Genomic DNA, 9,897 nt, shown 5'->3' with positions numbered 1-9,897 from the left:
TATATTGTGTTTTAAAGACTTTTTTTTTCTTTTTTTTTTTTTTTTTTCCCTCCTCCTCCCAAAGCCCGGGACAATGCTAATTCTTCCCTTTGTCGTTAGATAAGGTGGAAAAGGAAAGAGCACTGCTGGTCCAAAGGGACGAGCTCGTGGTCTCCTGGTGGTGGGGGAAAGTTAAGGGGCTTTAAAAGCGGGTCCAGGCGGTGCGTAATTATGCTTGGCGTTGATTCATTTCTTTAAAGACTTAAGTCTCACTTTCTGGGAAGCTGACAAAATTGAGCCGACAGTGTTTTTAACAGCAAATAAAAACGTTAAACATGTAAAAAGTTCATGTGAAAAACTTGAAGCAAGTGAAAAAACGGCCCTTTGAAAGCGTTTGCCTGTACTAAGTTGGCTGCGTGAGCACATAAGTGGCATCGTTTTCGCTTTTACTCCCCTCTTCTGCTGGTGGGTTCCATGTGAAAATGCTCCAGATTTACCCCCTCCCCCCCAGCCCCAGCTGGGTGGCCCCTGGCGTTTGGTGGCACACTGGGGGTAGAGTCCATGCGGCCAGAGGCGATTGCAGGACCCAGCTCAGCTGCGGCTCAGATTTGCTTTGCTGTAAATCCCCCCCCGAGTGCTATAGAGCAGAGTCACCTCTACCCCTCCCGTCCCCACTGAAGCCAGCTGGACCTTGCATACGCAAAAATGTGAGGATCCTTGAATATATGGAGACATGTATTGCAAAATCTTTGTGGAGACATGATTTTTTTGTTTGTTTGTTTGTTTACATGTAGAACACCTCCCCTCCCAGGTCCATCTGGGAAAAATGAAATGGGTTGCTAGAAGACATTGGAGAGAGGTTGATTCAATGAAGAGATGATTTTGTCGATTTGGAGGAGCAGGGCACTGGGTAAGGGGTCAGAAGATCTAAATTCAGTCCAAGTCTCAAGGACTCAACATGCCCTTGCCATTGCATTCATCAGCAAACAGTTAACCAGGTCCATGCCTCAGTTTCCCACTTGTGAACTGAGGATGACGTTTCCCCAGCCGCAAAGCTGTTGTGGGGGTAAACATCCAGCCAAGATTATGTGGGGTTCAGGAGGTTGATGCAGAGTGGAAAACCCTAATCTTACTAGAGAGCAGGAAGGTGGAGGGAGGAAGCAATGGTACCTAACGAGGCCACACAGTTGCCACACAACATTGCACAACACCACAGTCTCATTTTACTAGTTATGTTAGCAGCATTTGTACTTTGTAAAAACCCCGGGGTTTCTACAACATTTATTACATTTTAAGGCTTGCGCCTGTGCATACAGTCACACCAAGTGTCCCCGACACTGCTCAGGTTTATGTCTTTTTTTTTGGTGATGCTTGAGAAGGGGGAAGCTGTAGTTTTCATGGGACAGCCATGAAAAGATCTTCATGTTGTAGACCAAGGTAAACAGTGCATCATGATCTAATTAGTTATATATCCTCTTGAGGTTTTGTTTTGTTTTTACAGTGTCTCGTAAGGGTTTCTATTTAGCTAAGGGTAATACAAACCTTAAAAAAAATCTTGCAGAGCAGAAGGTATCACCCTCCTTCTTGGACAATTATTGGACATGGAGGTCAGGGGACAAATTTTGTTTTCCAGGCCACTTTCCTTGCCCTTTCCTCTGGAAATAAATAATGGTTTTACAGCCCCCTACTCATAGTGCACTTTAATGGACATGTTATATCAAAATAAACTCTGTATTTACTAATATAAAATAGAAGAGATTAACAGGTATTTAAAATCACTCTGACCATTTTTATCTGGTGATTACTCCACCCCCATGTTGCCCAAAGAGCTTCTATATATTTGTTTGTTTAACCAGCAGTTTGAAACACTCTTTGTTTCCAAAGTGTGTCCTGAGGAAATAGACTGTTAAACAAGATTGATACCAATTGATCCACAGATAGATATTCACATTGATGAATTTTCTCCTTTTACACTTGATATGCTCGGTATAACCAACAGATTTTCATTTATTACACATAATGCTACCAACCCACACCAGCGAATTTATTAAACACGCTGTTTTATGTATCAAGCTGCGAGACAGACAGCCCTGTACAGTAGATCCATATTTAAAACAGACGACTCATGTGGAGCATTTGTACTGAATTTAAAAGAATATATTATATGAAATCAATGGAAGTTTTAGTATTGATTTCAGAGGACTGGGATTTCACTCAGTATGGCTCTAACGCACTGAAAGAATAGAAGACGTGGAAAGTGTTAGTTTAAAATGGAAAATAAAAAAGCAAGGGACGTTGCTGCATTTAAGGCTGGGAAGACAGCAAAAGTAGGAGAAAGAGCACAACTGGCTAAAAAATATAGGGAGGAAGAGGAGGAATGTGACCAAGGAAAAACTCTCCTGATTATATTTTTCAGGGAAGGTGTTCCCAGCCAGTGGTGATTATAAATAGGTTACGCTCAATGATTACATCATATGCAAAAGGCATGTTGCTTGGCTTTCGCACGATCATATGGATTAGCATGATTACAGCTTCTGGATTTGAAAAATAGCAGGCTTCCTTTTCTGGCTTGACATTTATTTATTTTTTTAAGAAAAGTCCAGAGGAACAATCTTCTACCACCAACAGAGCTGAGGCATCATCCTTGATAGGCGTACTCCCAACAGCAGCCCAGCCCCACCCTCCGAGCTGATAAAAGGAGGCTTTTTTAACGCCCTGAGTTATGAGCACGTGGAACTCATTGCCACAAGAAACTGTTGCCAGCGGCAGGAACCACAGCTCTGCCCAGCCCGGGAAATTCCTGTCTTCAGGAATGCCACCGCAAAATGATTAGGACTATGGAAAATCTGATAAATGTGTTTTTGTGGGGAGATATATATATATAAAAAATATATACAATATATACACACACATTTGTATATATGTATATATATGTCTGCATATGCACACTTACTAACTCCCACCAAAGTAAAGAACATTGTCTTAAGTCCTGTGCTGTCCTACTCTGCTCGGCTCAGTTTATTGCTGGGAAGAGTGCACAAATTTAAAACTTAATCTTTTTTTTCTAAATTCAGAATTTAAATGTACATAAAATTGCCTTTTCCTAAGTTTCACTATGTATTACCTACATCGTTACGATTTGAAGAGGGAAAAAAAAACCCAATCTTAATATACTTTGAGGCACACCAGCACCCCCCTGTACCTTACTGCAGCTCATCACAAAATGAATCTCCCAGTGTAGGCTCTCGGGGCTTATCTCCACTACATGGAAGACGACTTGAATGTTACCCTGTTGGAACACGTTTAGGAAGCCTCAAGTTTGCTGATATGAAGTTGACCATAGCTCTGTAGGCAATGTAAATCAGGGTAATTAACGTTCATTGTTGGGCCAGTTAATCAAGATTGAATGCAGAGTCACAGACATTCAAATTCATAAGTGGTTAATAAGTATGTTAAATTGCATGTTGGTAAGTACTTATGACTCCTCCAGACTAGATTCTAACTGAATCCAAAAATCAGGACACACCTTTTAAACAGCTTTTTATACCATTATAACTATGGTAATTAAGGGATTTAGTTTTTCCTACTTTATAAGAAAATAAGGGTTATGTTTTCCCTTGGTCCATCCATCCGTCCATCCATCCATCTTCCTTTTTTTGAATCTGCTGACCACTTCACTCAAACCTGATAGTAGGGGAGCAGTTTCACAGACACAAGTTCATGCAAATTGTGTGACTATCAGCATCTGGATAGGGAAAAAAGACCCAAATTGATGTTCTCGTTGAAAGACAGAATTATGGTTCAAACCCTTCTCACACAGCAAGTCAGATCGCGCGTATGCACCGCTGGCCCATCAGCCAAGCTGTTGCTCCAGATCTGCACACACTCGCTGGCACCAGCCACCCACACGGGTTGTGGGTGTTGGACTGAGCAGGGCAAACACCGAGGAGCGGGAGAACAATGGAGCACAAACCTTTAGAAAGAAGCTTCCTTAGCCCACTACTCAGGGAACAACTTGCTTCTTGAGCTGGAGATGCTTTTAGTACAGCTGCAATTAATACAGCCACAATATAGCTTAAGTACCTTCCATGTGGGAGTTGTTAATACAAATACAACTACCCTCACTAGAGCAACGGCCCTACTTTATATGTATTTGCAGGCCAATGTAATTAAGGGGTACACCTCTTCATAAATAAGCTTTAAGTTAAATTTAGAAACTGTCCTAAATTTGCTTCCAGTTTCTTTATCACTGTGCTAGAATCTTTGATGCCAATTCTTCTGAACATCCTAAAGGGATCTAGGCACTGAATTCCCTTGGATGCTAAGTCCTAAATGTTTAAGAGCCAAAATATTAAGTAAAACAGTAATGAAGCACTGCAACAAAGGTGTTAACAGAGCTTTAACTCTGTTATACTAAAAATATTAACATATTTTCTTCTACTAAACAAACACAGTGTCCATGTAAAAGCACCAGAGAACTGTTATTAATTATTAGGTAGTTGTTAAGTGCAAGCAGCCTTTTATATTGTTTTGAAACTTTCTGACAGGAGCAAGCCCTCTTGCTTTCATGGTTGTGACTCTGTATAGTCATCCAATTGTCCCACGCCCACTGTTTACTCCAGCTCCGTTAGCTGGGATTGCTGGGAAGAGAGTACATTATTTTGCATTATTATGTTTGAAGAACAATGTTTAGACACTGATGAGACTGAAGAGGGGAGGAGGAGTTTCGAGGTGGCAAGATCTTCACACCTCCATTACAGTATGGGAAGGTGAAAGAGAAAGAAACAACATGGGTGTGTAACAGGTGAAAAACAGTAGTTACCTTCCCTCTTGTAAACACAGTCTCTTATACTCAGGCTGCCAATGCTGCCAATGCTAAGATTTTATAAACACTATAGAAATACCACCTTCATAATGGTATTCCTAATGCAACTAATGGAGTGCTGATGCCCATGGCTTCTAGGCTGTTACATCTAAAATGCATTTTACCAAAGATGCATCTGACCGAAGACGCAGGAAGCAACTTGATTTCAAACCTTAGCTCTCCCAAGCAAAGGAAGGAATAACATAGGAATTGTAACTTCTTGAAAGAACCACCAACTGGCTCCCTGGCCAGGAGGAATGAGAGGCATGTGGGCTAGGCAGGTAAACAAACAAATCCCTGGGTGTTTGTTAAAATGCCCAAGCGTTTCATCTACACAAGAGTAAACATTACCAGTTCTATTTCTTACAGCATGAAAAGTCTCCTCGTGTAATATCTTGTATTAGATGGCAGATGCAATCTGGAGAATGAGGGATCCGGCTTTGCCCAAGAATACAAACCCAGCATTTTAAAGAATGGATTAACTGTGTGTTAAGTGAACAGCATTCCCCCTACTCTGCAATATTTGTTCATTTTCAAACACTTACTTGCTTCTGAATAAACATAAGATCAGAGGCAAGCGTAACTTGTCTTTGTGGTGCTGTCTTCACCGAATTTCATGACCCAATGATACATCACAGATAGTAACAGGAATCCTGTGAGATTGTTTCCTTCCAGACAAGGTACACAAACCTTATTTTAGCACTAAGCTGTAATGGAGCCTCTGGAGATGTCTAATTATTATCCCTTTTTACAGGGGGGACGTAGGGCCAGCAGTGGAGTAAGGGTCTCAGAACAAGCCCTGTGAGCCATCAGCCTCTGCCCCCAGTGCATCAGGGCTGCCATTTGCCTGGGGCCAATCCCTTCCGTAATTAGGAACTGGGCTAATGGGGTTTGATTATGAGGTATAGTTTTTTTCAGAGAATACAAAACCATATCTGAATGCAATAGTGAAATATTTAATCGGATGGCAGTGCTTACTACAAGGTAACAGATTAGGACAGCCTTCCCCTGTATCCTTATCATCTCAGATAACCATGGTTGAATTCCATGTAGTATTGCTTCATAATCAGTTGGTCAATACATTGTGCCGTTTTGTTATCCTAAAAATCAGCTCACAAAAGGCACATGGAAGACGTTGTCTGTCCCAGCAAAGGACTGAGCCTGGTTCCAGAAGGTCTCTTTCCAGGTCCCTGTTCCTGGTGGTTGCACAGAAAGTCTGCCAGCTGGGCTCAGGCGGTCTGCGATCGTCTGTGTGGAGAGGGCTCGAAACAACAGCTTGGAGGGAGAATTATGAATTTCCTTGTTCATGTCAGTGAAGCACCAAGATCAAAACTGAATTATTTTCAGATGTCAAAATACCACTTAGCAGGGGTCTTTTACTTAGTAGAATTAGCTCTCATTTTCTGCTTTTACGACTATGATTAGTAAGATTTTAATTTTTTTTACATGGTAGACTTAATTCCATTTCTTTTGCTATGGCAGTTTTCCCAATTACTTTTATTAGTTATATCCCAGTCCCTAATCTGGCTAGTTTCCATTTGGGTGAATTTGGTTCATGCCATACCTAATGAAGGACAGACAACCAATTGCTAGTGGAGGTTCAGAGCATTAGCAGGTTTTGGAGGTGCCGTCTGGTCTTTGATAGCTCAGCTTTTAGTTAAAAAATATTGAAAATTAACAACTGAAAAATCCCCAAGCCCCTTGTCTTCAACTGTTATGGTTGGAAGGTGATAGGATAGGATAAGTGTTTTTAACACTTAAAACCATGAACAGAATGAAGTCAATGCAAAATTATCCCAGTGACAGCCTGAAAGAAAAAAGGACAAAAATCTATTATTTTTTTTTTAACTGTTAGCTTAGTTGCAGAACAATTACAAATATCTAAAATGATCAAGCTTAGAACATGACTCTTTATGCTAGGAATGAGGGGGGAAATGTAGGGGATATGATCGCCCTTGAACATATGAGCAATTTACTGAGAGTGGTATCCTATTTTCACAATTTATGGATCTTGTACTGAGAGTAAAGTTTGGAAGAAAGTCATCCCTTTTTTCTCCTTGTTCCAACTTTCCTACAGATCAATTCTTGACCAAGACTCAAAGATGGTAGTATGTTCTGTTTACCTTAAGTAATATTATTTCAAGAAATTCTGATTTAAATGCATATCTCCAATTTTGATGGAACTTCCAATACTGTTATTTCAAATGAATAATTGAAATTATCATTGGATAATTGAAATTATTATTGGATTTTGTCTGGCTTGTTATTAAGATGCTGAAGTGCCACGGCAGAATGAGCTCACTGAAGTTAAGACTACACTTGTGATATTATTCAGTATCTCTATTTAGATTGAACAACTGAAATATTACATCAGAATTTCTTTATGCAGGAAGATTCATCACCAAAAATTCAAACTACAGGTATAATGCTTTAAATCCTAGAGTGTTTATTCAATCTGGATGCTGTATAGCCATGTAGCCATATTACTGTATTTAGGAGAATGCATATGCCTTTCTAAACAAGTCTTAAATCAGATTAGAAAGTTCAGGACAAATTGGGGTAGGCTGACATTTTTTGCAAGGTGATCCTGCTGTCAGACACCACTTTCAGCAAAAGGCAGCTTGCTACTCAATTTTCTCTTCAAACAAAGGAAATGATTGTTGAGTGTTAGTTCATACATTGTCTCCCAAAATGGTTGAAACAGACTTTAGTCTTCATCAAGGCAGCTTAAGTACAGCCCTCAAAACTGAAAGAGGGAGCCTGGAATTGGTAGGTAAATACATTGAAACTGAGCAACTGGCAGTTGGGACAGAACTAATTAAGTTTAATAGCTGCCCCCAAGTATGATTAAACACAATAGGACATCTTTGCTGTTTTGTTGGCCAAGGTCACTTCAGCCAGCCAATTCTGGTATAAATTAAAAAAAAACCAAACAACCCAAACAAAACCCCACAACCCTAAAACACTCCCGCCTGTGAAGCTCGGTTGTTTCACTGTAACCCCATCCACGCTGGCCGCCCAGATACAGCTGTTTTAGGACCTGCTGGGTTTAACGTTGGTTAGTTAACTAGTGAAGTGTTTTCTAAAGTCACGCTGATGCAGCGGACTGGCTAGCAGGGCTACTGCAGTTCCCCTTACAGCTCTTTTACAATCTGTCTGTTTTTATACCTACAAGACCCTTAACACTGTCTGATTATTCCCTGTAGCAGTGTAAATGATGCACCAAACCCACGTGCTCCCATGTATGTCAGGTCATCTACCTGCTGTCCCTCAACGCACACTGTCCACTCAAGAGCACGGAGGCTCTTCAGGTGAGGCTTTCCCATGGAGGTCTGCAGGTGAGGATGGATTTGTGCGAGGCCTGGGTGTCTGCCTGGTGGCTCCAGATGTGCCACGGCCACACAGTAAGCAGGGAAGATACCAAGGAGCTGCTGGGCCGAGCGCTCCAGAGAGTTGCAAGGTAAAAGATAAGAGTGGCACTGTATTAGTGCTCCTGAGCCCGCTGCTGGAGGAGCTGGGATGAAGCATTCGAGAGGAAGAAAACAACTGGATAAAGCTAAAATAGTTGTATTTGGCTCAGACCAAAAGTACTTTTTAAGGCCCTTTATAATTAGAAGCTTGGCAGAGAGTTAGCTGCAAGGAGAACTGATGCAGGGTTTGGGCATTAAATGACGATCATCCTGTTTCCCTTGCAAACCTCCCACTTTTCAGCTAGTTCTGGCTGTAACTTGGTTATCCCTGATTACAAGTGTTCAACAGCTTGAATGTTAATTCAGTTATGTTAGCTAAGGTGCAGTCTACTCTACAGACTTTAACTAGATTAAGAGACAGATCAGCTATAATTGGAGTCCCTGATTGAATTAGATTGGGATTACAAATATAATTGGATACTACCCTATTTGAGACACTTCAAAGGAAATATATCTTCAGAGCACGAATGCTGAAAAATCAACAGACCTTTGGAAATCCTTGATCCTGTTTCCTGTGTGGACGTAGCGAGTCCTGTGTCGCTCCACTGCCTTCTGCAGAAAGATATTTTTTAAAACACAATTGCACTGGTGGAAACTATAAACCAGACTTGTGACATACATCCGCAAGTCAAAGGCAACATAACCTTGCAGCTTCATAATCTTGCCCGAGCTAGTGATACAGCCAGATTAGGCTAAAACTGTGCCTGAAAGGAGCTTTAAAACCTAGTAACAAGTCCTAAGAATGGACTAATAGGCCTCAGGTTTTATTGTAGGGTATAAGCTAGGAGCCACAGTTTAAGCAAAGAATTCCTTTTGCTGACATGGCTTTTGCAGACATTTCCATTTGAAAAGAGCAGTTGGTTGAACAATGGTCTCGGCGCTGGTTCAGTGCTTGACACCTTGCAGCATGTAAAGGACAAAAGCCTGAAAACTTTTTTTTTTTTCATATGATATCTTTTCCTGTTTGTGGCCTTTAGTCTTTGCACTACTGCCAGCCTCCAGCCACCAGAGCCCTGGTTAAGTAGGTCACACCATAAACAGGCTTATCAGAATAACAGCAGGCTCATAACTCAAGTAGCGAAAACCTAGAGATTACATTTTGTGGAAGAGAAACAAAACGACTCTAGCAGCCTCTTAACTGACCGGACATGTGAAAAAACGAAATTAAAATTCAACCCTCAAAATATCTAGTCTTGTTTCAGTCTAAGTCTCCATAAAGATATCAACATTATTCAGAAGGTGGCTACAATGCTCCATTCTGCTCCAGGCATGAAGTGACTTCAGGTCTCTTGAGCCTTCAGCCTCTTAGCCCCATTTGGTCTCCATACATGCTCCTCAAAATCCCCCAAGCATTCAAGCTGGTATGGAAATACGTTATGTGAGAGGTATTTTCATGTAACCCAGCTTGGGTTGCTTTTTGTTCTTTTTTGGATGTTCCCTTTTTTTTTACCTTCTCCTTTAGGCTTCATCAAAAACTTGCCACTCATGTAGAGAGCGCTGGTCCAAGGTGCCTGGACCACTGAGATGCCTTCCACACATGAAATACTGTTTAGAAGATATAAACAAACAGCCTCAGCAAATCTA

Source organism: Numenius arquata, chromosome 12 (assembly GCF_964106895.1).
Source record: "Numenius arquata chromosome 12, bNumArq3.hap1.1, whole genome shotgun sequence".
NCBI classification, from domain to species: domain Eukaryota; kingdom Metazoa; phylum Chordata; class Aves; order Charadriiformes; family Scolopacidae; genus Numenius; species Numenius arquata.
This window is presented reverse-complemented; position numbering follows the sequence as displayed.